This window comes from Lynx canadensis, chromosome A2 (assembly GCF_007474595.2).
Source record: "Lynx canadensis isolate LIC74 chromosome A2, mLynCan4.pri.v2, whole genome shotgun sequence".
NCBI classification, from domain to species: Eukaryota; Metazoa; Chordata; class Mammalia; order Carnivora; family Felidae; genus Lynx; species Lynx canadensis.
Window position 1 is genome coordinate 85643265 of NC_044304.2, and position 8786 is coordinate 85652050.

Consider the following 8786-nt stretch of genomic DNA (forward strand, 5'->3'; position numbering starts at 1 on the left):
TGTGTAGGTCTCCATTTACTTAAGGTCAATTTCTGGAAAAGTATTGTGGTTTTTTTGGTGATGTCATGGTTCTTTGATTTTGTGTGTGTGTGTGTGTGTGTGTGTGTGTGTGTGTGTGTGTTTCATAACCTTTCATTGATGTCTGTTGACTTGAGCAATCAGTCATCTCTTGCAGACTTTATGGACTATCTTCCCTGGGGAAGGACCTTCATCTATGGGTAGATGTAATGATGCCATACAAGTGGGGTATAGCAGCTCTTATTCCAGCAGGGGTGCAGTGGTAATTATGGGTTAAGGGAGGGCACCATGTTGTATCCACCAGCTGAGGTCAGCCTTGGAAGGGTCCTTGGAAGCCAAGGTTGTGTATTGCCATGGTAACAAGGGCTGGTTGTGTCTTTGCTAGCAAAATCTGTTGGGATTTTTCTTCTTTTCCCCTGTGAGGGAAATTATGGCTAAAGGGGTGTCTGGCACTTGGTCCAGTGCACGGAAACAAATGTGGCAGTAGCAGTGCTGGGATCTGGGGAGTATGTGTACTTATGACAGCAGTGGTAATGGTGTCAGGAGTGAAGAAGTACATTGAATGGCCACAGAACTAGAGTCCAGGGTTCAGGGGTCAGAACAACTATGGCACCTGGCCCAGGGTATAGCCTCACTCACTACAATGCATCAGTGTCTGACATGTAGGTATGTATAGAATGGTCACAGAGGTGGGGTCCAAGGCATGTATGAGGTTGCAAGAGAGGAGTGATGGGGAGGTGTACTATGTAGCCATGGATCTGGCTCTAGGAGGTGGGGGGCATGAAACAGAGATGTTCTAGCCCCAGGGTTTGGGATGAGTGTAGCAATAGCAAGTCCTTTCCCCTAGCCTTGGTTCATGAGTTTGGCCAATAAAAGAATTCAAGAGCCAAACTCTTAAATAAAGGAGGGTTTAATAGCAGTTTAAGGACACTCTTAAGTGGGAGGGGCAGGCCAGGCAGGCCCAGAGGTGGCTGGCAGGTGCACCAGGGTTCAGGGCTTCCTTTTCTTTTTTTTCTTTAATTTGGTTGGATTATGGGTCATGGCCTTGTAGATCCTGAATGGGTTGCAGCCAGTCATCTAAGGGAGTCCTCCTACCATTTGAGAGAGGAGGTTTTTGGCCCTATTTGGTCCTTGTCAGATCAGTCATGGCATCCTTCCTCCACTGAGAGGAGGAGGAGGTTAAAACCACATGAAAATGTATTATAAGGAAGCCATAGGTTACTGTAAGGCAGTGGTCATAGGGGAGAGTGTATTCGATGCCCTACGGTATGTCCCAGCCCTTTGGAACTTGGTTTCTGCCCTTTTATCAGTCAGAAAGCACCTATTCCCTGCTCATAGGTGATTAACTGCCTCCTCTTGCAAGTGTAGGAGCAGAACTCCAGGCAGCTTCATCAGCTGTGTTCTGCATCAGTGAAGCCTTTTGTTAGTTGTTTGTTGCTTATTCCTTGTTTTTGTTTTTTACATTGGGGAGGACAAACACTGGGATCTCCTAGTCTGCTATCTTGTCGACTTCACGTGTTAGCTTTTCCTTCTTTATTAACTGTAATGTCCCTCTCCAATAATAAGAAACTTGGTTCCCACAATCCCATTTATCATATATATGTAATTATAAAATATATATAAATATATAAAATATACAAAATAAATAAAATATATAAGTTCCTCATATATATGTGTATGTGTGTATATATACATATATATGTGTGTGTGTATATATATATATATATATATATATATATACACAATAAGTTCCTTTTTGTCTTTAGCCCTACAATTTCCAGTCAAACATTTTCCTAGGTTAATTAGGTCCTTTTTTTCTCCAACTTCCCCCTTCAGTTGTGGTTATATCATATGTTGGTAATGCAATTAATCTCATTTGTCACAGTCTGCATTCCATTGTGGGCATCACTCAACATCCTGGTTGATCATCTTTTTTCTTTTTTCTAATATTGTAAACTTTAATTCTTTGTGGTGTAAAGTTCTATGAGTTTTAACAATGCAGAGTCATATATGCACCATTGTAATAGAACAGTTCCCCCGCATGTCCCGTTTGTAGTTAACCTCGAACTCTACATGAACAACCATTAACAACTCCCGATCTATTTCCCATCTTGATTGTATTGCCTTCTCCAGAAATTTCTATAAATTAAATCATTTAATAGGTAGTTTTTTTCTCTCTTTTTCTACTCAGCAGATTGCATTTAAAATATATTTGTATAGCAGAAAACAATACTTCATTTTATTTCTAAACCATATTATGTTGTTTCTTCAGTCCCTTCTTGGAAGACAAATTATGTTTCTTCTAGTTTTAACTATTAAGAAAAAAAAACTGTAATAAGGTTTGCGTGTGACCCTACGTTTTCAAATAACCTGGGTGAGTATCTAGAAATGTAATTGCTAGATCATATGGTAAGTCTATAATTTTATTAAAAAATGCCAGAGTGCCTGGGTAGCTCAGTCAGTTAAGCGCCTGACTTTGACTCAGGTCATGACCTCACTGAGTTGGAGCCCTGCGTGGGGCTCTGTGCTGACAGCTCAGAGCCTGGAGTCTGCTTCAGATTCTGTGTCTCCCTCTCTCTCTGTCCTTCCCCCACTTGTACTCTCTCTCTCTCAAAACATGAATAAATATTAAAAAATTTAATAAAAATAATTTAAAAATGCCAAAATGTCTTCCAAAGTACCTGAAACATTTTGAATTCTCTAAGCAATAAATGTCTCACATCCAAGCCTACATTTGGTGTGACAGGTTTTTATTTGTTGTTTTTTTACTTAATACGTGTATGGTGGTATCTCATTGTTTTGATTTATGTTTCCCTAATTAAAAATGAAGTTGAGCCTCATTTCATGTATTTTCCAACTGTTTATCTTTGGTAATGATATGTTCAGATCCTTTGTCCATATATTATTGGGTAGTTTGTTTTATTAATATTGAATTGTGAGAATTTTTTTAATATGTTGTAGATCAAGCCTTTTATCAAATATTTGATTTTCAAATATTTTTCCACAGTCTATGATTTACCTTTTTATTCTTTTAGTGTCCACTGAAGAGCTTTTTTTTTTTTTTTTTTAATAATGTCAAACTGACTGGCAATTTCTTTCATGGGTTTTCCTTTCGGTGCTGTCTCTAAAAATTGATCGCCAAAGCCAAAGTGATACCGATTTTCTTCTACATATTCTTAGACATTTTATAATTGTAGATCTTACATTTTGGTCTATGATCCATTTTTTGTATAGAATGTAAGCTAGATGTAGTGTTCCCTTTGATTCTACTATCTGGAAGCAATCATGTAGCTCTAGTACCTATACTATCTAGTTCCACTGTTAAAAATAGCTGGCATTATTCATTTTTAAATATTGAGTAGAATTCACTATTGAAGTCATTTGGTCTTGGAGTCAGTCAAAACCTATCATTTTAAACTACAATTTAATTTCTTTAATAGACTTTAACCACAGTTTGACAGACATAGAAATATTTGGTTTAACTATCTCTTTTTTGATGTTGTGAATTTGTGTCTTTCAAAATACTGCTCCATTTCACATACATTATTGAGTTTATGGACGTAGATGTTTTGGGTAGTGTTTTCTTATTCTTTTAATCAGCAGTGAGAGCACCACTTGATACTGGTAAATTCTTGATAGTGGTAAATTGTATCTTTGTTTCTTTCTCGTTCGGTTAGCTTGTGTAGAGTATAGACTTCAGCTAGGAAAACAACACAACTTAAAAAAATACAAGGAGAAATGGAAATAGCAGGTTAGAAATAAGGAATTTTAATCTCTAATAAAGCAAGTGGATAATTAATAAGGAATATCGTAGGCCAAAATAATATAGTTAAGAAGGTACATCTAACTGATAAACATCCAAGAAATTATCTTCTTTTCCATGATTTATGGATCAGTCACAAAAATTGACCATATATTTCTTCACAAAGGAAACTTCCTAAAAATACAAACTAGTAGCACTACTATATGCTATATTCTCTGATGACACCATCCAAAAAAAATATTAATAACTAGTACCATAAACAATTATGGTACTAAGCCCTATTGATTTAGGCCTTACTGGTTATTAAGCAGTTAACAGAAGCTGGGAGTTTCTGCCTTGTAAAACAAGGCAAAATGAGAGCAACTCAAACTAATTAGGACATATAATTCGTCTTTGAAAAATTACCAACTCAATCAAAATGTTTGAAAAACCACTGACTCAATCAAAATAGATACTGCATGGAACTAACCAGGTATATATAATTTTTGTTTGTTTAAAAAGTTATTTGTATACCTTCTTTGGTTTGTAGAATAAATACCTAATACCTCATTTAAACTTTTTATAGAATATTTTATCAATCTGCACATTATTTCTGAGAATACTTCTAGTTTATTACATACTTTTTATGATGCTCTGAGGTAATTCCAGAAACATTAAGAAGTAATTTTATGTCCTATTTTCCATAGTTTATCCTAAAATTTTCTATGATTTTATTAGTATTAGAATAGGAGAATTTGTACTTACAGTGTTCTTATCCTTCTAATGACATATTTATGATTTTAGATCATGGAGATCCAAGGAGATCCATACTAATTGGAGATCAAACCACTTCTTTAAAGATGTAATAAGTGTATTTAATTCCTTACATTAGAAAATGTGGACTTCTAAATATTATCAAATATTCCAAGTGTAACAACATTTGGAATCAAAAGCTACTTTCCACACATTAAGCTTTTATTACATAGTAGATAATACTGAAGGAAAAATAAATCTCTGAAGCTTGCCAGAATTTTATGTCCAAACAGAATTGATGATAATACATTTATTTCATGTTTAACATACTTCTAGTGAATTTCCATTTTAATTAAGTGGAGTTTTCTTGTTTTTTTGTTTTTCGTTAGTGGATTATTTGACAAGGCTACAAAGAGTATCAGGAATAGATCTGTAGTCCTACTAAGAATATCTATTTGAAATGGGTGATTTAATGATGTGTAGTTATGACAAATAATCAGACACTTTTGTCATTATGATACTGTTAAGATTGGACAAAATATTTTTATAGCAAAATAGAAAGTTAAAGGATTTATATTAATTTCATACAAAAATTAGTGACAATAGTCACCTTATTTACTTTTCCTCAGACTTCCTTAGAGACCATTTTAATTCTACACATTTGTTCAATTCATATGCAAATTTGTTGAGTGTCAAAATGCTTATTTGTTTCAAGAAATGAAACTTAAACCCTACCTTCCCCTATAACTTGATCTTTCTACAATTATTCACTGAAAAACTCATTGGCTCACTAGCAACGTAACATACTTCTAATGCCTTTATCTCAATTCCTGCTTAAATCATTAAGGGTGGTTTCTGTCCTTAACACTTCATTGCAATCACAGTCATTAAGGTCAGTGATTTGCTGTCTAATACCTACTTTGTTTAATCTCATCAACACCATTAACCTAATGGGTCACTCTTAGTCTCCCTCCCCCTTCTTCCTCTGCCCTCCTCCTCCTCCTCCTCCTCCTCCTCCTCCTCTACCTCTTCCTCTTCCTCTTCCCCCTCCCCCTCACTGCCTGAAAGTCTCTCCTTTTTTGTATCTTCCCAATACTGGGTATGATGTAAATCTTCAGTGAAAAAAGTTAAAATAATTATTCCTTCTGCAGGTAAACTGTGTATGTACACATTGGCAAAAAAAAAAAAAAAAAAAAAAAAAAATTCCAGAGTGTGTAAAAAAAAAAATAAACTTTGTAGAGGACTTGAATGTCATTTCTATATTTTAGTTGAAACAATATGCCTCTCCTAAAATATCATGAAATGAACATTAGTGATAAATTAACCATATTGCTCAAAGGGTGTAAAATGAATGACTTCTCCTGAAAAAAAAATGAATACATACAATACAGTTGCTTTGTTAATTTAAGCATTTTAGAGGTCATTTTTCAAACTGTTTCCGTGGCCTAGAGCCAAATTCCATGCTTCAGGTGAACAAAAATCTATCCTTTCTAAATGAACAGTATGGACTGGCAGTTTACTTAGAGGAGAGAACTGTTTAATGTATTTTCTTTGCTATAACTATCAATAATGATATAAACTATAAAATGTAAAAAGAACCTCTTTGTGTAGTATAAGCACATTGCTTCACCTCTCTGTTAAGATAAATGCAGTTTGTACTCACAGAAACACAAGCATTTAAAATGTAGTACCATATCACATCAGTCTTAAAAGGCTTACTTATGTCTCAACCATATGGATGAACATCAGAAAAAAAAATGTCAACTAGATATATGCTTTTAGCAAAAGAAAAAAAATATTTGTGTTTTCATTTTCTGGCTTAAAATATTGCTGTTCTAAATGTTCTTTTGTTTCCTTCCAAAGCACATGAGTATTCCATTCGTCTAAAATAATACCAGTGAGTTATTAAACTAACCTTTTCAGTGTTTCAATAAATTAATAATGGATATGAAATTATGAGATAAATCTACATAGCATCTAGAACACCATTAACTCTTCACAGACTAATAATTTTTAAAACTCTGTAATCAGATTATTTTCCAATAAATCTCATAATGTATACTTCATGATCTGATCTGAAAAGTAAGCTTTAATAAAAAGTGATGTTATCAAGGTTTATTGACTCAGTATGTAAGGACAGGGACAGGATTATATCTTTATAGCAGCAAATATAAAAATTCTTAGTAGTTTCAGTTGCATTAAATAGAATTGATTCAAACAGCACGATTTGTCTTGGAATCTACCACAAGGAAAAGTATTATTTGAAAAACTGTAATTTGTTTTTCTCTATCTGACCTATTTCACTTAGAATAACACCCTCTAAGGTCCATCCATGTTGTTGCAAATGGCAAGATCTCAGTACTTTTTTTTTATGGCTGAATAATATTCGTGTGTGTGTGTGTGTGTGTGTGTGTGTGTATGTGTGAGAGAGAGAGAGAGAGAGAGAGAGAGAGAGAGAGAGAGAGAGAGAGAGAGAGGGAGACCTTCTTTATTCATCTATCTATGGACACTTGGGTTGTTTCCATATCTTGGCTATGTAGATAATGCTGCAATAAACACAGGGGTGCACATATCTTTTTAAATTGCTGTTTTAATTTTCTTTGGTTAAAGGTCCAGTAATTGAATTACTAGATTCGATGGCAGTTGTATTTTTAGTTTTTTGAGGAAACTCCATACTATTTTCTACAGTGGTTGCACCAGCTACATTCCCACCAACAGTGCACAAAGGTTCCCCTTTCTCCAAGTCCTTGACAACACTTATTTTTTGTCTTTTCAATACTAGCCATTCTGACTGGTGTGAGATGATATTTCATTGTGATTTTGACTTGCATTTCTCTGATGAATACTGTTGTTGACCATCTTTTCATGTGTCTGGTGTTTGTCTGTCTTCTTTGGAAAAATGTCTATTTGGGTTCTTTGTTCATGTTCTAATTGGATTATTTGGAGATTTTGGTGTTGAGTTGTTTAAATTCTTTACACATCCCTTCATCAGATACAACATTTGCAAATATATTCTTCCATTCATTAGATTGCTTTTTTGGTTGTTGTTAATGGTTTTCTTTGCTGTGTGAAAGATTTTATTTTGGTGTAGTTCCAATAGTTTATTTTTACTTTTGTTTCCCTTGTCTGGGGAGACATATTCATAAATACGTTAAGGATAATGATTAGTTGAATGTAAAAGATAAAACTAACAGACTCTTTTTTTTAAATGTTTATTTATTTTTGATGGGGCGTGGGGAGAGAGAAAGAGTGAGCAAGCATGAGCAGGGGAGGGGCAGAGAGAGAGAGGAAGACACAGAATCGGAAGCAGGCTCTGAGCTGTCAGCACAGAGCCCAATGTGGGGCTCAAGCTCACAAACTGCAAGATCATGACCTGAGCTGAAGTCAGACGCTCAACCGACTGAGCCACGCAGGTGGCCCTAAAAAACAGACTGAAATACAGAGAACAAACTGGTGGTTGACAATGCAAAGTGGGCAGGGGAGTGGGCAAAATTGATGAAAGGGATTAAGAAGTACCAACTTCGAGTTAGAAAATAGATAAGTCAAAGAGATGAAATACAGCATAGGAAAATAGTCAATAATATTGTAATAATGTTGTATGGTGGCAGATGATAACTACACGTACCATGATGAGCATCAAGCAGTGTACAGAACTGTCAAATCACTATTGTGTACACTTGAAACTAATAAAATATTGTATGTTGATTATACTTCAATTAAAATAAAAGAAAAATCCTGGATGCAAGAAATGAGGCCAAGGTAAGGGTGAACTTTGGGCAGTGAAAGGAAGGCTTCAGAAAAGACTAAAAAATGGAAAATGTGGGTCAGATCAGAAGAATAGAGCAATTATTCTACTGTATTTTAAGGAAGTATAATATTATATCAGGGTTAGTAAACTGAACGAAACTGGTGAATGACCTAAATCCCCCTCTTTCAGATTATCTTTCCAAGTCAACTTTTTATATGTGGATTTCAAAAAAGGAAGTGGAGAAATCAACAACCAAACTACACTAGCCCAGACTCGTATCTGCCTTAATCTGTGATTGAATCACTAGTAATCAATACCATCAACTAGAAAATAATTCCTGCCTGAATAAAAACGACATATTTTTTATAGTCTCCCCAATTCTTTGATGTGTTCTTTGCTATACAACTAAAATATTATTGTTAAGTTGTTTTGCTTTCCTTATCTTAAAAATACTATTTAATATATTCTTTTTCTCATTCATTTCATTTTTTTATCATAAGTGTGCTCTTTAATCGCCATCCCTTA